Source organism: Salarias fasciatus, chromosome 20, assembly GCF_902148845.1.
Source record: "Salarias fasciatus chromosome 20, fSalaFa1.1, whole genome shotgun sequence".
Classification (NCBI taxonomy): domain Eukaryota; kingdom Metazoa; phylum Chordata; class Actinopteri; order Blenniiformes; family Blenniidae; genus Salarias; species Salarias fasciatus.
The window spans coordinates 32,592,271-32,615,561 of NC_043764.1; the positions used below are offsets into that span (position 1 = coordinate 32,592,271).

Here is a 23,291-nt window from a genome sequence, read left to right on the forward strand (position 1 = left end):
TTACTGAGAGGGGAAGAGAGGAGGAGAGAAGGAGGAGGAAGAGGAGAGGAGGGGAGGAAGAGGAAGAGGAGAGGAGGGGAGGAAGAGAAGAGAGGAGGGGAGGAAGAGAAGAGAGGAGGAGGAGAGGAGGAGGGAGGAGGGAAGGAGGAGAGGAGGAGAGGGGAGGAGGAGTATCCCTCCTCAGTGACCTACTTCTGGAGCTGATCTATATTCTGCAGACATCAGAGAGAAGAGACAGAAACAGGCAGAACCGCAGAGCAGAACCCTGGTTCTGGACCGGCTGTGACGATCGGGTCAGAACCCAGAACACGTCACGAGTCAGACTGGTTCAGAGGGTCAGCAGAAACCAGCTCAGACTGGGTTTTGTCCTGTTTGGACCGGTTCTGAACTGCTACATTGATCAACGAGCACACTGAAAGATTCCCGAGAGCCGTCGCCGTCCCCTGGACCGGGCTGGACCACCGCTCGGGCCACCGCAGGAAACGCAAATGGAAAAATATTAACAACTCAGACACCTTTTTTATTCATACTTATTTATACTTTCATTCTAACTTATTACCTTGCACTGAAGGAGACGCTCTCCAATTTCATTGTACACCTGTATAATGACAATAAAGCCTATTCTATTCTATTCTATTCTATTCTATTCTATTCTATTCTATTCTATTCTATTCTGTTCTGCTGTAAAGCTCTGTCTCCTCTGCAGGTCTGGAGCTGGACCAGGACTGGGGAGTAACGGATTCCATGGAACAGCAGTATTTAACTAGGACACAAAAATGTGAGCCCCGGCGCACTGAGGTGTGTGTGTGTGTGTGTGTGTGTGTGTGTGTGTGTGTGTGTGTGTGTGTGTGTGTGTGTGTGTGTGTGTGTGTGTGTGTGTTCTCGTATTTCTATCCTTGTTGGGGCCAAATGTCCCCACAAGGATAGCAAAACGTGGAACGACGTGCCTTGTGGGGACCTTTTTCCGGTCCTAAGTAGGAGAAACAGTGTTTTCTTGACCATGTTGTTGTTACTGAAAAAAGTAAAAGTGCAAAAACATTTCTTTAGGGTTAGGCTTTGTTGTGGTGTGGGTTAGGGTTAGGGTAAGGGTCAGGGTTAGGGGCTAGACATGAATGGGAGTCAATGGAAGGTCCCCACAAGGATAGAAATACGAGACTGTGTGTGTGTGTGTGTGTGTGTGTGTGTGTGTGTGTGTGTGTGTGTGTGTGTGTGTGTGTGTGAGAGCTGCCGGCGCTCACCCTGTTAAAGTGCTTGGCCTGGAAGAGGTGTCCGTTGACCCGGTACAGCTTCCTCCATCTTCTGGCCCCGCGGCGGTAGATCGATTCTGCCAGGGAGACGAGACAGTTACAGCAGCGTGCGTGTGTGTGTGTGAGTGTGTGTGTGTGAGTGTGTGTGTGAGTGTGTGTGTGTATTAAAGCTAAAGAAGGAAAACACAGATTGGCAGAAAGGAGTGAAATCTGAAGGTCTTGAAGCTCTACATTTGAGAGTTCAACTGAGGTGAAGACAGATGTCACACACACACACACACACACACACACACACACACACACACACACACACACACACACACACACACACACACTGCGGGCAGTCTTCACATCAGGACATGCAATGAGTCCAACATTCTGTGGGAGCTTTTCTCAGATTGATCCAATTTGCAGTGTAAAGAGAGAACCCACAGTAAACCACCTCCACCCACAGCCCCCACTAAACCACCTCCACCCACAGCCCCCACAGTAAACCACCTCCACCCACAGCCCCCTCTAAACCACCTCCACCCACAGCCCCCTCTAAACCACCTCCACCCACAACCCCCTCTAAACCACCTCCACCCACAGCCCCCTCTAAACCACCTCCACCCACAGCCCCCTCTAAACCACCTCCACCCACAGCCCCCTCTAAACCACCTCCACCCACAGCCCCCACTAAACCACCTCCACCCACAGCCCCCTCTAAACCACCTCCACCCACAGCCCCCTCTAAACCACCTCCACCCACAGCCCCCTCTAAACCACCTCCACCCACAACCCCCTCTAAACCACCTCCACCCACAGCCCCCTCTAAACCACCTCCACCCACAACCCCCTCTAAACCACCTCCACCCACAGCCCCCTCTAAACCACCTCCACCCACAGCCCCCACTAAACCACCTCCACCCACAGCCCCCTCTAAACCACCTCCACCCACAGCCCCCTCTAAACCACCTCCACCACAACTCGCTCCTCTTAAAGATTTCCCTGTGACTCAACACCATGTGGTACATCTTCCAGGCCTGCAGGTGGAGCTGTAACACTGCCATATGAGTACAACAGAAGCAGAAGAAGACACAGAGCACATGCCATCAGCTGTAAACAAACACAAAACAAGCAGCGTGAGGATCTCCTGCAGCACCACCCGTGTCTCGGCTCCCGTGTCGACCCAGTGGCTTTCAGCTGGAAATGGAATTGGGAGCTTTGGAACAACCTTTACACGCCTCAGCAGCGTTGTGTTTTTTTGTGATTTTTGATCACCAGAGTTGTTTTTTACTGGTAAATGGCGAGCTGGCGGCTGTCTGTGGAGCGTTGGCACACTGCAGTATCATCTGCATACATGGAGAACATTTCAGCTCAGCCATGAAGAAGAGACGGAGCTGACAGCTGGACTTCCCACTGCTCTCTGAGAATGGAAGTAACCAGTGGACTCCTGCTTTCATGATGATGAACTTCTTAATGTTGATCAGTGGGAAGACTGTCAGGAATCAGGTCTAATACTGCTCAGAGTACTCGTGACAAATCCCCGATTCCACCTGCAGAGTACAACGTGACAACGGGCGTTAGCAGCAATGCTAACACCATGGAGAAGAGAGAGGACGAAAGGAGCAGCAACGGCCACGGTTTGGAGATTCTTTAGTAATAATGAGAAGAACAACTGAGGAAACATCAGAGGAGGAGAGAGTTGGTACAAGACTAGTAACTTGATCAGCATCTTCACCAGCTACTTGATAAGCAACTTAATCAACAACTTAACCAACAACATAATCAGCAACCTCATCAGTGACTTAACCAATGAACTGACCAGCAACTTAATGAGCACCCCAAGTTAGAACAGTTTTACTCAGGAGTTTATATGATCAGCAAGTAACCCTGAGCCATGCTACATGCTACCTGCTACCTGCTACTTGCTACCTGTTACTTGCTACCTGCTACAAGCTACCTGTTACCTGCTACCACTACATGCTACATATTACCTGCTTCATGCTATATGCTACATGCTACATGATTCATACTATATGCTACATGCTACCTGCTACATGCCACATGCTACATGTTACATGCTACCTGCTACATGTTACATGCTACCTGCTACATGCTACATCCTTCATGCTATATGCTACATGCTACTTGTTACATGCTACATGCTATATGCTACATGCTAACCATGAGTACAGTCTGACTGATGGCCTCCTGACCAGCTCGTCCCTCAGCCTACAGAGAGACGCGACACACTGAGCGGTGAGGACTGTCCATATTGAAGATTCTGCGGTTCTTGGTAATGTAAAGCCATCGCTGATCACTAATCAATTGTATCTGTCCTTTAAAAAGACTGGTGAAGAGGCGATCTGCTGCAGCCACTAGATCAGAAGAGAGCCCCCGGTTCGCAGTCTGGATCCGTCTGGTCCCGTCCACCGATGTGGACCAAAGCTCTCATTTCCATGAGAGAATGTGGTCTGAAGCTCTGTTATCACGACGCAGCCGTGGAAGTGACAGGAGGAGCTGAAGACAGAGCTGCTGCTCATCTCATGAACCGACTCTCTGTCAGCTCAGCTGTTGGAAATGAAGAGATGGACACCGAGGCTCTGCTGCTCACATTCCACCATCTGTTCCATGCCGTAACAACATTTACAGTATCCCGAACACAAGACAGACTGACCGGTGATCAGCGTCTCTCCATGATCTGTCCATTCATGCTCCATGTCGACATCAGTCCTGCTGCACTACATCCCATTCACTTCACTATTTCACCTTAAAACCCGCAGGAACACACACACACACACACACACACACACACACACACACACACACACACACACACGAGTGCAAACATCAAGAGAGAAGACTAGAACTTCAGCCAGCAGCTGGAACTCTGCTGCTGGAGGCGAAACATGTACAGAGAACAAACTGAAAATAAGTCTGAAAGGAGAAAGAGCACGGCTATTTGGAAGTCCAGAGACTTAAAGCTCATAAACTTGATCAATGAAACGTGTCAAAAGCAGAATAAACACGATGAACTGAAGGACATCGCTGCAGCCGAAAACTGGAGGCACAATGACTCCTCGTGTTTCTGTGTCCAGGTGAGGTGGTAAGGACAGACTGGAGGACTGGGGACAGACTGCAGGACTGGAGACAGACTGAAGGACTGGGGACAGACTGAAGGACTGAAGGACAGACTGGAGGACTGGGGACAGACTGGAGGACTGAAGGACAGACTGGAGGACTGGGGACAGACTGGAGGACTGGGGACAGACTGAAGGATAGACTGGAGGACTGGGGACAGACTGGAGGACTGAAGGACAGACTGGAGGACTGGGGACAGACTGGAGGACTGAAGGACAGACTGGAGGACTGGGGACAGACTGGAGGACTGAAGGACAGACTGGAGGACTGGGGACAGACTGGAGGACTGAAGGACAGACTAGTGTCCTACATCTCCTTGGCCCAGTTTTCAAGAGTTTTTTCAATCTGATTGAAAACAATCGTGTTAAACATGCATGTATACATGGATGGCAGACAAAGCGATCCAGGATGAATCCTGGATCTTCAGGGTCCTGGGGAAGCAGATTATACGGTGTCCTGTGACATGAGGACAACGTCTCTCACAGAGTTTCCAGGTCTTTCTCTCTGCAGCAGCAGTCCTGAGTGTTTTTATCTGCTGGATCTCTGATCAATAATGTTCCATCGTCTCCAGGAGACGCTGCTCAGAGAGCTCCTCCCCCGGCTGGAGTCCTGCCCCGCCCGACACCTCGTCCTGGTGTAAAGCCCCGGACTCCACTCCGCCTGCCGGTGTTTCAGATTAACTGGTGTCCTTGTTAACTTGTGATCAAGAGATGTTGAAAACTGACTGAAACTTGAAGAGGTTCTAGTGAACATCGGTTTTCTTAAGCTATAGTAAATTTATCAGTTTAGTCTTTAGTGAGTCTTATTTTAACATCTGCTGTTTCCAGCATGTGTTTACAGGAATCTGTCACTCGTTACCATGGCAACCAGTTAATCCAGAACACCGGGCGGCGGTCTGCTGGTAGTCTACCACCGAGCTCTTTCAACAACTCGCTCCATCTCTCCTCCAGGGTTTGGTCTCTCAGGGTTTTTATTAAAAAAGTGTTTCTCAGCCACCATCAGGTTCTTCTGCTGGTTTTTGACTTTCCTGCTTCCTGCTTCCTGTTTCCTGTCACGTCATCATGACACTACGTATGAGGGAACGCATGGCGGAACCAGTAATCCCCCGTTTAACCCGCTCTGCTGTCAGGAGCCGTTCATATGAGTCACGGATCACTGATCGGTGTGGAGGAGCTCGAACAATCAGATCAGAATTCTAATCCTCGCAGTGTTCATGTGACTCTTTTACAATCCGCTCCGCCTCCAGCCCCGTCAGGAGGAGGGTTTGGGCTCATGGGAACGTGGGCAGTGTAGCTCAGTAACTTCCGTCCATTCAGGGACTCATGCAGGGAGAAACAAAGCGTGCTGATTGGCTGCGTCTCTTCATCCTCATGGCGTGGCCTGGCTGCCTGGTCCTGGTCCTGGTCCTGGTCCTGGTCCTGGTCCTCGTCCTGGTCCTCGTCCTGGTCCTGTCTTCCTGTTGTGGGTGCGGTCTCATTTCCTCCACCACTCGTCTCGTCTCTGTTGCCATGGCAGCCCGGCCCACCAGATAGCAGCTATCAGCTACCTGAGAGGACGTCAGGACAACATGGAACCGCCGTCCGTCTCTCCTCCTCATGGACAGGAAGACATGTCAGCAGTGTAGAGGACGAGACAGACCCTGCTGGACGGCAGGTTAAAGTCTCTGCTTCCTGTCCTGCAGCTGGTTCCTACAAGCTGCTCCACATGTCTAAACCAGCTGGTCTTCATGGGTTTAAAGATGAAAAGAGAACTTCAGAGAACTTCAGAGGAACTCCAGAGGATGTTCAGAGGGACTCCGGAGGAACTCCGGAGGAACGGCCAACATTCAAAATGACCAACAGCGAGGTTCAGAGCAACCTGTGGTCCTCAGCCGGTAGACTTTAGTGGTCTGATGGAATTACTGACGGCTTTTAAAATGAAAAACTCAAATTCAAACAGTTACATGAAGACGATACCGTTTTAATGGTTTGAACTTTTAGAAATACCGTTTTGGAACGCAGTGGGATTATTACCGTCACTGTACACCCAGCCTTTCCCTGGAATGAAACGGAGATAACAGAACGAGACCAACAGACTGTACAAAATAAAAACAAGAGGAACCATGAAAGGTGGAGTTAGCAAACTGACCAGCTAACCAGCTACGGAGAACACAGAGAACACTCTAAAACATTAACACAGGAGAACACGGAGAACGATCCACATACATCTTTCCTTTTCATTAGAAATCCGGGCAAAAACTCACAACACTTGATCCGTACAGATGATCAACCTGAGAACACCGGAGAACCCTCAGAACCTGCTGCTGATGCTCCCAGCAGGACTGTCAGTGGAAGACTTGAATTCAGACTGACACTCTTCACACCACGTCACACACCAGCAAACCCCAGAGCTCAGGTTCATACGAGCCACCAGATCTGGATCATTCAACACTTCCTGCCGAAGCTTGGATCATGTGACCATGTCACAAAGCATCATGGGATGGCCCTGCTGACGGGATGAGAGGACATCTCATCAGTCTCATCTGATTCAGTAGTCATGTAAACAGGATAATCTGATTATTCAGACTGAGGAAAAGTGAGGTTTACTGCCAGCTGTACATTCAGAGTGACGATCAGACGACTTCCTGTCTCTCCTCCAGACGTCAGCGTCACTGCAGGAACATCATGTCACAAATTTATACTTTAACTTTTAAATACTCAGAAAAATCAAACACTTTCATTCTGGTCAAACTGGGACTTTCAGCAATCTCTGGAGAGCAAGACAACATCTCGATTGTGGTGAAGAGGGTTTCAGTAAGACTGAAGCAGTTTAGAGACACACTGCTACATCGGCTACAGTCTGAACCGTGGTGTTTCTGTATCCAGGACACACTGCTACATCAGCTACAGTCTGAACCGTGGTATTTCTGAATCCAAAACACACTGCTACATCAGCTACAGTCTGAACCGTGGTATTTCTGAATCCAAAACACACTGCTACATCAGCTACAGTCTGAACCGTGGTGTTTCTGTATCCAGGACACACTGCTACATCAGCTACAGTCTGAACCGTGGTGTTTCTGTATCCAGGACACACTGCTACATCAGCTACAGTCTGAACCGTGGTATTTCTGAATCCAAAACACACTGCTACATCAGCTACAGTCTGAACCGTGGTGTTTCTGTATCCAGGACACACTGCTACATCAGCTACAGTCTGAACCGTGGTGTTTCTGTATCCAGGACACACTGCTACATCAGCTACAGTCTGAACCGTGGTGTTTCTGTATCCAGGACACACTGCTACATCAGCTACAGTCTGAACCGTGGTGTTTCTCTGCCTTGCCTTGCTCTCTCAGACATCCTACAGCAGACGGTGCTTTCAGATCATGAGTTGGAGCTCTGTTACAAACGGTTGGGAGCGGAAGGACCAGACACATGACAGACCGACCTTCAAAGAGCTGGTCTATAGCAGACCCCCCCCCCCAGGAGAGGAACCGGCCTGTTCCGGCTGGTTTCCTTCCTGCCCGGGTGTCGGAGCAGCAGCAGAGACGCAGAGTGAAGGAAACAGCAGAGGAGCTGAAGAGCTTCAGACAGGCGGACCGGAGCTCCATACTACACCTCCAGAGGCGAAGGCCAGCGCACACAGTCCCGCCATGGCATCAGGCGGCGGTGCAATGATCCGCTGCCAGACTGCCGCTGAAACACTGCAGAGGAGCCGGCGGGGAGCCGGCGGGCAGGCCGGCAGGGTGGTGCCGCCCGGCCGCTCCACCAGGCCCCACTCACTTCCAGACATTGTTCCTGACAGTCACAGGAAGGCAGCGGCGCTCAGGCTGCGGGCTACAACACCGCCCCCTCCAAGAGGGGGAGGGGGGTCCTCAGTGACAGTCAGACTTCGCTTCAAACCTACGGGGAGATCCTCAGTGACTGCACTCCACAGCTACACCCAGCACCCCGCCACCCCCAGCTCCACTCTGAACGAACAGCAAACCTCAAGAGTCTCCTCAGAGTCAGTGAAGGCCCCATCTGAGGACCAGCAGGACCAGCAGGACCAGCAGGACCAGCAGGACCAGCAGCTCTTCAGACTGTTTCCACTTCACTGTTTCTCAGCTGATTTACGACTGTTGTTTAAAACAAGTTGAAAGAGACTCAAACGTTCCCAGACACGAATCACACAGCGAGTCATCCGCCTTGTGCACTGGGACACACTCCTGAAGGAGCCGAACGCAGTGTGTGTGTGTGTGTGTGTGTGTGTGTGTGTTGTGTCAGGTTCAGGTTAGCAGGGAGCTGCTAGCATTAGCATCTCCTGCGGGGTGTGCTCTCTGTCTGGGTGTTCCATCTGGAGCGCTGCTGGGACTCTCGGTCTTTCACAGGCCCTGAATCAGCCCCGCTCTGCTCCTTCCGGAGAGGTGACGGGTTTAACGCCGCCCTCTCCGGCTGCTTCAGCACAGATGTGAAACAGGGACCTCTGGGGATTGAAGCCGTTCTGGATGTAGAAGCAGATCCTGCAGGACGGATCAGTCCTCCGGTCTCTGAGCTCAGCCTCCGCTCAGACCTCCAGCGAGCCCACGGTCCCCTCCACCCAACACACACACACCTTCACCCAACACACACCTTCACCCAACACACCCCTCCAGCCAACACACACCCCTCCAGCCAACACACAGCCCACCTACACCTAACACCTGCCCCCCTCCCCCTCCTCTGCATCCCTCTCTTCCTCCTCCTCCCCCAACAGCCCCTACCTTTGACTCGGAGGTAGAGGAGCAGCGTTAGCAGCATCCCTCCCGATGAAGGCTAATGCTCCTTCATACTGTTTGCCTCCTCCTCTTCCTCCTCCTCCTCCTCCTCCTCCTCCTCCTCCTCAGCTCATTTGAAACACAGCTCATGAGAGGAGGCAGCTGTCTGTGTCTCCGTCCTGCACCAGTCTTCCCTGAGCAGCCTGCCGTCCGCCCCCTGTCCGGCCACCAGGTGGCAGCAGCTCCTGAGTCTAAATGCAGCGTTCTGCTCTCATCCCAGCCTAAATATAACCTCCCACTATTTATAGTATCTGCTGCCACAGAGGCGCGTCCTGGACGGCAGCTTCACCCTGCAGGGCACCATCAACCCCCCGCCCCCCCTCCCTGCAGGCCACCATCAACCCCTGGTCCCCCCTCTGCAGGCCACCATCACACCCCCCTCCCTCCGGGCGGGACGTCAGCATGCAGGTCCGGGTGGCGCCGCCACGCCATCCGAGGTCCAACGCTCCGGGGAAGAAGAGGATGAAGGCTGCCAGCAGCCGGACGAGTGTCGACCCAGGAAACCCGACCGGGCTCAGTCTGCCAGGAACCCCAAACCCAAGAGCTGCTGGTCCTGCTCCACATCGTGGAGCGCTTCTTCAGGACACACACACGACCTCTGACCCTCCGCCCTGGCGCCGCTTCACTCAGCACAGGTTATTGAGCATCACTGCATGTCAGTGGATGTGAGTAATTCACAGCCGATTCCTGAGGACTAACCTCCCCCCGACTCCCCCCTGGACCAGGAGCTTGTTCAGACAGTATCTGCATCCCCTCAGCGTGAGGACGGAGAACCGCCGCCAACAGAACCTTCAGGACAGTTCTACGTCTTCAGCTGTGACAGTCAGTGAGCGGAATGAAAACTAGAAACTGAGGCCTGGTGGTTCTGGGGAGACCCTGGTGTTCCCGTTCAGACGCTCAGCACTCAGAAATAATCCCTTCATGGTTCCACGACTGGCTCCGTCAGAACCACAGAAGTCAGCACAAACTCCTCCAGCTCCTTCGCCCCGGGCTGCCGGGACCCTCGCCGTCCTGCTGCTGGATCATAAAAGACAGCAGGGCGTCTCTGGGAACGCTGGGACGCAAGGACACACCAGCAAGGTGACCCGGATGAAGACCGGCCCACAAGAAAGACCCAGAACAACTGGAGAGCTCCCCGGGTGGAGGAGGGGGGATGGAGGGGGGGGGGCAGGGTCGGTGGCTGGACCTCCACCTTCCTACTGATGTGGACTCCCAGTGCGAGATGAAGTGGCTCTACAGCTGCTCTATCAGGGGTTCCCTCTGTGCTTTATGGGCCTGGTGGGCCGCCAGGCTTTACTCCCCCCCCCCCCCCCCCCCGCCAGGCTAAGCGTGGCTGGTTTATTTATTTGTATGTTTTTGTTTTTTTTTTATGCACCAAAACAGCGATACCAAAGACGGTCTCTAGAGCTTTTAATGGCATCTGGTGACACGGTTTCAATGGCGACACCTTCTGGTGGATACGTGAACACAGGGGGTCAGAGGTGAGGAGTGTTTTCATCAGAGAGCCGCAGCTCGTTGATGAGCCAGATGCTAGTTAGCATGGATGTTAGCACGTCGTCAGAGCCGCGATGGTAAACATCAAACTAGTGGATTTAATCCAAAATGGTTCGAGTTCTATCCTCAGAATGATTCACGGTCCAGACGGTGGAACTGCGGTGCTTCTGTTTAATGAAGCAGCCACGAACAACATGCTTCATCAGTCTGGGGGATTCCATTCATACACATTCTTCTTCTACTGCTTCACACTGCACTGTACAGCTAACAGTAACACTGCGCCCTCTGCTGGACTGAAGGAGGTACTGCTGGACTTCTGCACTGCTGTGAACTCCATATAAACAACAAATACTTAAAGGTGCATTAAGGAGTTTGCACGTTTTATGTGAAACAGCGCCCCCTGCAGGCCTTGGGCGTAATGCAGCTTAGTGAAAAACTCGTCCCTGTGGCTCGTGTGCACGGAAGAGGGGAACTCCTTCCTCGCTCCTTAGTAGCGCTGAAGTAAAATGTAAGTTTCTTCTACCTGGTGGAGTCTGTGTGGAGCTGTGGCAGTGCTAGAAGCCAGTCTGTTCTTACTTTCTGGAAGATCCTGCTCAGTTGTGGCTCACTAAGCATCTGGCGGAGTAATGGCGGACATAACGAAACCTAACCAGCCGGAGCGCGCATTACATCATTCCTTTCAAATTCTCCCCAAAAAAATGTTGGTGCCGGACCGGCACTGTGACTTTCAAGTGACAATTTAGCGCTGTTAGAGGTACTTGTAATGAATATGTCAGGGCACATTGTACACAGCATTAAAAATGTGGAACATATTTATGGTGGAAAATAAGTATTTTTAAAGTTGAAAAACTCCTTAATGCACCTTTAAAGAACATAAGAATATTAATAACTAAGCAATCTAATAATGTTTCAATAATTTTTCTTCAGTTTTTCATTCAAAAAGTAGACGAGGTCACACAGTCCAGCATATATATCCTCTTCAGCCTCTGAGTGCCCTGTTTTTACACCTTGATCACGTTTGCACTTTTTAAATTTTTGTTAATTTATTTTACCTTTAAATGTGAACAGCAATGCCTTGTTTTAAGATTAAGTATGATTTAACTTAATTGAAAAAAATTGAAATTTATTGAAATTGTATTTTTTGTGTTTGTTAAAACTGTACTTTAAGATTGTGCCTTTTTGTAAGACTCTGCATTTAAGAAATGTTAATAAATGCTTACAATAACACAAAATAGTTATAATTTCAAAATTTCCGTCAACTTTTAACATTTTTTTTTTTACATTAACACGGTGGGCTTCTCTAGCAGTCCAACCACCAGGCTTAGCAAGTTTTCTGGGGGAAACCCTGTCTATAGTGACTCTACAGCTGCTCTATAGTGACTCTACAGCTGCTCTATAGTGACTCTACAGCTCCTCTATAGTGACTCTACAGCTCCTCTATAGTGACTCTACAGCTCCTCTATAGTGACTCTACAGCTCCTCTATAGTGACTCTACAGCTGCTCTATAGTGACTCTACAGCTGCTCTATAGTGACTCTATAGCTGCTCTATAGTGACTCTATAGTGGCTCTACAGCTCCTCTATAGTGGCTCTACAGCTCCTCTATAGTGACTCTACAGCTCCTCTATAGTGACTTTACAGCTCCTCTGTAGTGACTCTACAGCTCCTCTATAGTGGCTCTACAGCTCCTCTATAGTGACTCTACAGCTCCTCTATAGTGGCTCTACATCTCCCCTATAGTGACTCTACATCTCCTCTATAGTGACTCTACAGCTGCTCTACAGTGACTCTACAGCTCCTCTATAGTGACTCTACAGCTGCTCTATAGTGGCTCTACAGCTGCTCTATAGTGACTCTACAGCTGCTCTATAGTGGCTCTACAGCTGCTCTATAGTGACTCTACAGCTGCTCTATAGTGACTCTACAGCTGCTCTATAGTGGCTCTACAGCTGCTCTTTAGTGACTCTACAGCTGCTCTATAGTGACTCTACAGCTGCTCTATAGTGACTCTACAGCTCCTCTATAGTGACTCTACAGCTCCTCTATAGTGACTCTACAGCTGCTCTATAGTGGCTCTACAGCTGCTCTATAGTGACTCTACAGCTGCTCTATAGTGGCTCTACAGCTGCTCTATAGTGACTCTACAGCTGCTCTATAGTGACTCTACAGCTGCTCTATAGTGACTCTACAGCTGCTCTATAGTGGCTCTACAGCTGCTCTTTAGTGACTCTACAGCTGCTCTATAGTGACTCTACAGCTGCTCTATAGTGGCTCTACAGCTGCTCTATAGTGACTCTACAGCTGCTCTATAGTGACTCTACAGCTGCTCTATAGTGACTCTACAGCTCCTCTATAGTGACTCTACAGCTGCTCTATAGTGGCTCTACAGCTGCTCTATAGTGACTCTACAGCTGCTCTATAGTGGCTCTACAGCTGCTCTTTAGTGACTCTACAGCTGCTCTATAGTGACTCTACAGCTCCTCTATAGTGACTCTACAGCTCCTCTATAGTGACTCTACAGCTCCTCTATAGTGACTCTACAGCTGCTCTATAGTGGCTCTACAGCTGCTCTATAGTGGCTCTACAGCTGCTCTAAGAATCTTTTAAAGGGACTCTGAGTTTCACTGGAAAGGATCACTGATTTCTGTCAGGATCAGGTTCACCTCAGAGTTCATCATGTGGAGAGAAAGTGACGACAGAAAAGAGAGGATGGAAAAGGTAAGAGGCAAAAAACAGCTAAAATGACCAAAATGAAGGTAAACAGTCTAAATCAACAGCTGAAGGTCTTTTAATAAAACTATCCTAAATGGCTCAAAAGTCAAAACTCAACATATTCCTTAAAAGACTTCAAATAGAAATGGATCAGTGGATCAAACAGCTGGATGCTGAAGCGTTGGCTCATCAGCTGTCCCTGAGAGGACACCACCGCACACCACCGCACAGCCAGCGCCAAACACCACCGCACGGACACCGCCACACACCACCGCATGGACACCGCCACACACCACCGCACGGCCAGCGCCAAACACCACCGCACGGCCAGCGCCAAACACCACCGCACAGCCAGCGCCACACACCACCGCACGGACACCGCCACACACCACCGCACGGCCAGCGCCAAACACCACCGCACAGCCAGCGCCACACACCACCGCACGGACACCGCCACACACCACTGCACGGCCAGCGCCACACACCACCGCACGGCCAGCGCCAAACACCACCGGACAGCCAGCGCCACACACCACCGCACGGACACCGCCACACACCACCGCACGGCCAGCGCCAAACACCACCGCACAGCCAGCGCCACACACCACCGCACGGACACCGCCACACACCACTGCACGGCCAGCGCCACACACCACCGCACGGCCAGCGCCAAACACCACCGCACAGCCAGCGCCACACACCACCGCACGGACACCGCCACACACCACCGCACGGCCAGCGCCACACACCACCGCAGGGACACCGCCACACACCACCGCACAGCCAGCGCCACACACCACCGCACGGACACCGCCACACACCACCGCACGGCCAGCGCCAAACACCACCGCACGGACAGCGCCACACACCACCGCAGGGACACCGCCACACACCACCGCACGGCCAGCGCCACACACCACCGCACAGACACCGCCACACACCACCGCACAGCCAGCGCCACACACCACCGCACGGACACCGCCACACACCACCGCACGGCCAGCGCCAAACACCACCGCACGGCCAGCGCCACATACCACCGTACGGACAACACCACACACCACCGCACGGCCAGCGCCACACGGCGAGCCATGAGGAGTCGTCCTCATCCTCCCGTCCCTCTGGACCAGAGGAAGAGACGCAGCTCACAGTGAGTCTCAGCACTCAGTGTTTTCCTGAAGTGTGTCCTCTGGTGGAGGACGGCGACTTGACCCACATTCAGCACTGAGGCTTTACTTCCAACCCAGTTAGCAGAAATAGAACCAGAGAAGAAGAAGAAGAGCTTCATGAGACCAAACCAGTCAGGGAGAGGACAGAGAGACAGGGGGAGGATGGAGGACAGGGAGAGGACGACGAGAAGACAGTTTATGTTTACCATGAATTACGTAGACTGAACAGCCAATCAGAGGCTGAGGAGGCAGGTCAACCAATAATTTAGACCAAAACTAGGAGACACGGAGACAGTCGATTGACACTCCACCCTTTCTGAAAAGTGAGGTTTGTGGACTTTAAAGGACCTACATCATGCAAAATCCACTTGTTTAAGGTTTTCAGCATGCTACAAAGTTGATTTCCCTTTAAAACCACCCCCAAAGTGTTATTTGCCTTCATCCACCATGTCTGAGTAATCTCTTCAGTCTGCTGCTCTCTACAGCAGCCCCTCCCTTCGGGTAGAAAACAGCTCGTTTGAAACTCTTCAAACCGAAGTACGTCACAAAAGTTGAACTCCTCCCACCACTCTTCTCCCACCCCCCCACCCCGCAGACAACACGCCACTCTCCTCTGACCAGCAGCAGCTGATTCACATTTTCCACTGAGGAGACCCCCCCCCCCCCCCCCCCCCCCCCCCCCGCGCAGGCCCTCGGCAATCAGTGTTGCTGCTTTTTGTAACTCCGATTACGGAGATAAACTTTAACCATCGTCTGAAAGCAACAGTCAAGCAAGAGCAAGAGTCTGAAGGGTCTGAAGGGTCTGAAGGGTCTGAAGGGTCTGAAGGGTCTGAAGGGTCTGAGGGGTCTGGAGGGTCTGGAGGGTCTGGAGGGTCTGGAGGGTCTGGAGGGTCTGCTCTTGGTGAGTTTCTAACAGGAAAAGACGTTTTGGCGTGTCTTTGCGTGTAGGGAAGCTAAAGCTAAAGAGCTAAAGCTAACCCTTAGAGAAGCTAATGCATTTTGAAGCTCTGATTGGTTGAAGTAGCTGTCAGTCAAAGTCCACAGGGGGAGAGGCGGGATTTTCAGTGAAACAGCGTTTTCTCTTCCAGGTTTCAGAATTAACCCCAGAAAATCTTTTATTTCACACAAAATGACTTTTCCTTAGTGTAACCTGCCTCAGCTCTAACTGTTAGTGGAGAAACTGGGAGATACAGATATTTTTCATCAGTGTATCAATTCCCTCTTGGACCAGTATCAGAAGGTTCTAGGTCGCTACAGGAGAAAGGGAGGCTTGACAAACTGCAATGAGTGACGGAATAAAGAACTTCACGCACATCAAAGATAAGTATTTAAATGAATTGTATTGAACAAGAATGGTTGAAGAAGAAGAAAAAAAATAAATAAATTGTACAAAATAATTTCTCTGCTTTTCAGCTCTTCAACAATGAAATATCAACCACGATCCACAAATAAATCAGTCTCTATCAAAATTTCAGTCTCTGGTTCTTTCCTTGGGTTGGCCCGCCACAACCACTGAGGTCCCGTGTTACCTTACAGACACAAGATGAGTCCCCAGTAGAAGATTTCTTCAAGGTCAGCACAGGAGTCCATAACAAAGAAGGGAATTAAAACAAAAGGAAAAGACGAGGAAAAGAAAAAGACCCGGCCTGTAAAGGCCAAGAACAGGGTCAATGTGTGGTTCTCATAAACAAAATATACTTTCAATTTTAAACAGATACAAACACACATTCTTATGCAAATACTTTTTAACACAGCTTCTTATAATTAATTTAACCACTTCTTTTACTGTAAATTCAATGAACTGAATACATTTCTGAGTTTAAACATAAAGCAAAATAGTTGAACATTTCATTTCCCTCTTTTATCTTTTCCTACTGCCACTCAAAAAAACACACAGAATGAGGGCAACTGTAAACAAACACTGTCATATAAAACATTTTAACCACCACATTCATTGAAGTAACTCATTGATCCATATTAACATTTACAGAAACAGCACATTTCACTCCATTCATAAGACTAACTTCAACAAAATTTACTCACCAGAGGCTCACAGTTCACACACACTCCAGGCACAAGGCACAATACAGGGCTCTCATCAGTCCAGGATCCACGCTTTTAAGAAACAAGTGACATGAGGATTCAGTAATGTGTAACTTTTACAGCTTAGCCTGGGATGTGGCTAATGACTGGAGCTAGCGCCGCATGCTAGCGCCGAATGCTACTCACGTTCTCCTCCGTTTCCGTTGTTAAACACACGGTCCGCTCATCTACCATGAAAAGAGAAGGGCTCCACTCTTTGCTCCAACCATAAAAGTGGCTTAGACTTGGAAAATCTGGCTCTTTTAGACAAAAAAACCGGCGTAGTCTGCAGCAGAAGCTAACAAGCGCTGCCTCTAACACGATGCGGCAGACAGAGAGAGAGAAAAACCGGAAGCTCACAGGCACGTACGCCCTGGTGTCGTCTGATTGGTTACACCATTACATCATCTCCTCATGTCACCCGAATCTTTTACACACATCTTTTGCCACACTTGAAATGAAATAAAATACTCTTTTTTAAACAAATAAACTTCTCTGTGTTGATCTTTTTAATCTTTTAACATATTTATGATTTTTTAACCATAAATCCTATTTATTCACTATTTATTCAGGACTGTAACTTATTTGTCACATGAAGAAAAATATGAATTTATTAATTTATTGATCTAATAAATCAATTGGTGAGCTGGACTGTTCATGAGGCCTGGTAACCTGGGTTACACCCTCCCCTCCTAAAGGTGTGCATGTCCCATTACACCCATATGACTATGAAGTTGCCTTGGGGTTCTTTGGGGAGTATCTGCATAGCCAGGGTTCTGGAGGGCATCGGCAAAGGCAAGGTTGAGGCCTTGGAAGAGTGATTGGACTATAGACAGCAAGGGATTTCCCAACTGAGCATACTGCAGTCGTTCAGGCGGTTCTCTGTGCCTTTGGGATCGTCTGGGAATACCGTCACTCTCACTCTCTCCGATGATGACTGGAGAAGCTCTTCTCCCAGGCATCCCAACTGCTGTTCCTTCATTGGTTCTGTCCAGTGACACGTCTTCACAAGGTTTGTGGACAGAGCATCCTTCCACCTCGCTGCTGTCACTGAATGATAGGTCTGAGAAAACAGGAAGACTTTCATCCATGATGTTTGGTTCTGAAGTAGACTCCAACATGCTCGGTTGGACAGGTAAGGTCTCATCCTCTTCCCTTGAAACATCAGGGTGGGTATCCTGAGCTTTCCCAAACAGAGCTCTTCTCACTTTGGGGTCATTAACTTCTCGGTGCCCTGAGATGACCTCAGCTTCCGGATCCACAACTGCTGAGCTTCTTTTCCATCCAGAACCGTTTGGTCTGGCAGAGCTCGGCCCATCTGCATCCTCGGGAGCTGGAGGCTCCTCTGATTTAGATGAAATGATCTCCCCAGGTATCCACTGTACGGTTTCTCTTTCAGGTGCACATCTCGTCTCTCTGTCCTGTTTCTCCATCTTCAATGTCTCTTTTTCTCCTTCCAAGTTGACAGCAGCAGGAAGTCTGCCAACTGGAGTCTGGATTGGTTGTTTTGTCTCTCTAAGGTGTCTTCCTCTTGCAGGTATCGTCTCTGGCCGGGTCAAAACTCGTGTTTCAATTAAGTCAGTATCCAGTGTCTCTCCAGGTAAGTAGTAGTGATAGTCAATGTCTTCTGACTCTGAATTGTCATCTTCCACCTCAGATTCAGCTGTGACTTCCATTCTCGACTGTCTCCTTGTTCTGGGTCTGCTGATGGTCTGTTTCGGAGTTTGCTCAGGCTCAGCAACAGATAAAAATCCACACGGCAGCAAAAGGTCACGGTGTAAGGTGCGAAGCGGTCCATCCTTTCCCTCGGGCTTGACAGTATACACCGGAAGGCTGCCAGCACGCTTGACCACCACGTGCACGTCTGGTTCCCATTTGTCGGCCAACTTGTGTTTACCTCTAAGCCGAACACTCCTCACAAGGACACGATCTCCTGTCTCCAGAGTGGACTCAACGACTCTCCTGTCAAACCGTTGTTTGTTGCGCTCAGCTGTCTTTGAGGCATTTTCCGTGGCAACTCGATAGCTCTCCTCTAGGCGGCCCTTTAAATCATGCACATACTGGGAGTGTGACTTGGGTTCACAGCTGGAGGGTAGACCGAATGCCAAATCAACTGGAAGCCGTGGTTGTCTGCCGAACATTAGTTCATATGGGCTGAATCCGGTCACGTCATTCCGTGTGCAGTTATACGCGTGAACCAGAGGCTTGACATATTCTTTCCAGTGAGATTTGTCCTTGTTTTCGAGAGTGCCCAACATCTGAAGGAGGGTCCTATTGAATCGCTCCACTGGATTCCCTCTGGGGTGGTAAGGAGTAGTCCTAACCTTTTGGATGCCAGCAATGGAACACAGTTCTTTGATGGTACGAGATTCGAAGTCTGGACCCTGGTCACTCAGAAGCTTTTCTGGAAAACCGTAATGCACAAGGAAATTTTCCCACAAGCATTTAGCCACCGTCGAGGCTTTTTGGTTCCGTGTTGGTATCGCTACTGCGTACTTGGTGAAATGGTCCGTCAAGACCAATATATCCTTTGTGTTGTTCCGGTCAGGCTCCACCGACAGGAAGTCCATGCAGACCAGCTCCAAGGGCCTGCTGGCCTTGATGTTACACAGAGGAGCTGCCCTTTCGGCTGGAGTCTTCCGGCGCACGCAGCGTTCACACATCTTGATCTTCTGCTCTACACTGGCAGACATTCTAGGCCAATAGAAGCGTGACCTCACGAGGTCGAGGGTCCGCTCTATGCCTAGATGACCTAGGTCATCATGTAGGCCTTTCAGTGCTGCGGCTCTGAGTTCGGTTGGTAGAACCAGCTGGTGTGTGACTCGTCCATGTTCTTGCCGTGCTCTGTACAATAATCCACCTTTCAGCTCTAGATGCTTCCATTCTTGAAGCCACAAAACAAGATCGGGAAGTTCGTGTCTCAAGGTAGGTGAAGGCATGTCTCCCGACTCTTTGGCCTCAATGATCACTCTGAGATCAGGATCGGCTCGCTGCTTTGCTCCTATCTCCTCTTCAGTCCAATGGCCAATGACAGGGAGTCCATGATCCTCTTCTTCCTGGAAACCACTGGGCAGAGCATCGGAATGGATGGCGAGGGATTCAACAAGTGTGACTGATGGGCATGTGGAGTTTTTGTGAGACCACTCAACATCATGCTTCTCACATATGGCTTTCACCGCGTCGGGAAGGACAACATCTGAAGTCTCCTGCTCCTTCAGGTAACACAGGGTGAACTGCTTAATCCTCTCACGCTCTTTCCTCGACACAGCATCATCCAGTAGCTTTCCATGTGGACGACGAGAAAGTCCATCTGCATCCTGATTCTGGGTTCCTGCTCTGTACTGGAGCTTGAAGTTGTATGTCGATAGTGCTGACAACCACCTGTAGCTCGTGGCATCCAACTTCGCGGAAGTTAGGATGTAAGTTAAGGGGTTACTGTCAGTAACAACAGTGAAGTCGGTACCATACAAGTAATCACTGAACTTAGCTGTGACAGCCCACTTTAGCGCGAGGAATTCTAATTTATGAGCAGGGTATTTCGCTTCACTCTTGGTTAGTCCTCTGCTCGCGAAAGCTATAGCCCTTATCTGTCCATCTTGTTCTTGGTACAAGGCCGCACCAAGCCCTGTCGTGCTTGCGTCAGTGTGAAGGAGGTACGGAAGGCTGGGGTTCGCAAATCCCAAGACAGGTGCGGTGGTGAGCTTGTCAATGATTTCTTCGAATGCTTTCTGACATTCTGGAGTCCACCTCTTCCCAAAGGACTCTTTGGATGGAAGTACAGGTGAGTTTTCCCTTTTTCTTGACTCTGTTTCCTGAGAGGTGGATACCCAGCTGTGAGGTCATTTAGGGGTTTGATGATCTTTGAGTAGTCCCTCACAAACCGTCGGTAATACCCCGAGAAACCCAGGAAGGAACGCAGCTGTTTGAGATTCTCTGGTACTGGCCAGGTCTTTAAGGCCTCAATCTTCTGTGGGTCTGTCTTGACTCCATGCTCGGACACAATATGGCCAAGATACTTAACTGAGGTTTGGAAAAACTTACATTTTTCAGATGACAACTTCAGCCCGTACTCTTTAAGTCGGGTGAGGACCTGCAGTAATCTTGACTCATGTTGCTCCAGGGTATCAGAGAAGACTATGACATCGTCGATGAAAACCAGCGCCTCCTTGCGGTTGAGATCGCCCACACATCTCTCCATCAATCTCTGAAAAGTACTTGGCGCATTAGTAACCCCCTGGGGCATTCTATTAAATTCCCAGAAGCCCAATGGGCACACGAATGCAGTCTTCTGTTTATCAGCCTCTTCCATTTCGACTTGGTAATAGCCCGATTTTAAATCAAGGACTGAGAACCATTTTGAGCCAGTCAAAAGAGAGAATACTTCCTCCAGATTTGGTAGAGCGTATGCGTCTCTTATGGTCTGGGAGTTGAGTTTCCGGAAGTCGATGCACAGCCTCACAGAACCATCTTTCTTTCGCACAACAACTATGGGAGATGAAAAAGGGGACTCAGACTCACGTATGACGCCAGAATCTAGCAACTCTTGAAGATGTTTCTTGACTGCATCGACATCATGTGGATGGATAGGTCTGGGTCGGTGTTTGAAGGGGGTGTTGTCACTCAAGTTGATGTGATGCTTCACCTTGCTGGTATGACCAAAGTCCATGTCGTGCTGAGAGAAGACTTCAGGCATGCTATTGAGCAGCCTGGTGATTCGCTCTTTCCACTCTGGTGGCAAAGGGGACTCTCCAAAATCGAACTCCATCTTCTTGGTTTCAGGAGCGGTTGAATCGGCGGATGGCTCCTTCCCGATCACCTGTTGAACAGCATGAATCTCAGCCAACACGATCCTTGGAGGGATGGTGATGTCGTGTTGGGTCTCATTCTTCAGCAGGATTGACATTGAGCACGGGCGCTTGGCAGGTAAAGTGCACAGGGAGCTAGCCACCAGCAGTCCGCCAGCAAGAGATGACACAGACGCGGGCTCCACAACAACCCACTTATCCTTGTGAGCTTCACTCATGTGAACCTGCCCTTCCACAGCGACCGTGCTGCCTGCTGGTACCACTTGGGTGTTGTTTCGTGCTTTGATCAGCCCCAGAGCTCCAATACTTGCCTGCTTTTTCCGTACTTCAAGGATTTTCAAAACCACTTTGTAGCCAGAAATGGATGACTGAGGGCGACGATCGTGTTCTTCAACATAGTTGGAGTAGAGGACGTCTAATGAGTTGGTGCCAATGAGGATTTGAGGCACACCGCTCACGTCAGGGACAACCAACACCAATGTAGGGACTTCAGTCTCCTTGCCCAAAAACTCCTCTGGAAACATCAGGTTGAGTTCGACGTACCCAAGGTAAGGCACAGCCTCCCCATTGGCTCCCTCTACTTGCAGCTCCACATCCAGAAGATCATCCAAGGATTTCAAGGAATGATGGGACAGGTGGGTCTGGAAAAATGACAATGGGATGGTGGTCACCTGAGACCCCGTATCTAGCAGACAGTTGGTTTTATGGCCTTCAATAATGACTTGAGCAGTGCATTTTGTTCCAACCAGTTTAGGCGGTAGTATGGTGGAGGAGGTGTTAGCATTACCACACTTGCTAGCCACTCGCCTTGTTTTTCTAGGGCGTTTAGTTGACCTTTCAGTCCCTGTTTGCCCTGCAACAGGGGCTTCTAGTAGTTTAACTGCTGCATGCCAGTGCTGAAATTTTGCTGATCCCATTGTCTTTGTCTCTCTTTCAGCAGGTGTCTCTTTTCCTCAACCAGAAGAGGATTTGGTTCACTCTCACAGTTGATAGCCAGGTGAGCGTTTTCACCGCAGCGGAAGCAGTACCATGGACGGGGTCTACTGTTTGCTGTCGACCCTGAACTGGACTGTGTGTTCACTCTCTTGTAAGGTGACTGGTGTCGACCTGTGATGGAGTCTCTTGAGAACGCAGGCGACAGTATCTGCTGGCTCTGGACTTGAGCTGGAGTCACCTGTGCTTGAAGAAGAGAAAGCTGATGTTTCAATGCTTTAATCTCTGTTGCTTCTTGATGCTCATTTTTAGTTCCATGAGGTGCTTTCTTCATATCAGCTACTTGTGCTTGAATGTCAGCGATCTGCCTTTTCAATGTGTTGATTTCAGTTGTTTCAGGACAGTTGACTTTGGTTTTTCGTGGAGTTGTAGTCTGCATGGCAGCGACCTGCGCTTTTATCTCGTTAAGCTGTTTCTTTAAGACTTCAGCATCAGTCGCGTCTCTCTCAGGTGTGGCACAACTGCATACTGCTAACTGCTGTGCCGTAGCCCTGAACTTTGGGACAGCAGGACCTGGTTTGTGCAGCCCAAGATGTTTCTTCATGCGATCGCGTTTACCTGCCTGTTTGTCTTCTTCTGTCCTGACGAGGAGCACTAGTTCAGCGAAGGAAGGTGGTGCATTTGTTTTCCGCTCCAGCTGGAGATCAGCGATCAATCCATCATTCCAGCAGCCTCGACAGAACTGCTTCAGGAGGTAGCGGTTTTGTTCACACTCTGCAATGCCACCACGTCTGACTGCGGCACTCAGAGCAACTTGCAAGCGGTTCAAGTAGTCAGATGGCTTCTCCTCATTGTTCTGCAGTGTCCCCATGAACTTTGCTAACAGCTCATCTCCATCCTCCACAGAGCCATAGACTGAATCAAGCAGCTGAAGGTACATCGATGG

The 23,291-nt window shown here is 50.0% G+C and overlaps 1 long non-coding RNA gene across 1 annotated transcript; it reads right to left on the reverse strand.

Moving 5' to 3' along the window:
• Positions 1-15,719: 15,719 nt before the first annotated feature.
• On the reverse strand, positions 15,720-16,997 carry LOC115408593 (uncharacterized). The gene is made up of 3 exons (XR_003933780.1): positions 16,755-16,997; positions 16,569-16,640; positions 15,720-16,171 (listed from the first exon to the last, which is right to left on the reverse strand). It is a non-coding gene; the product is annotated as an uncharacterized LOC115408593 (long non-coding RNA).
• Between the last annotated feature and the right edge of the window lie 6,294 nt (positions 16,998-23,291).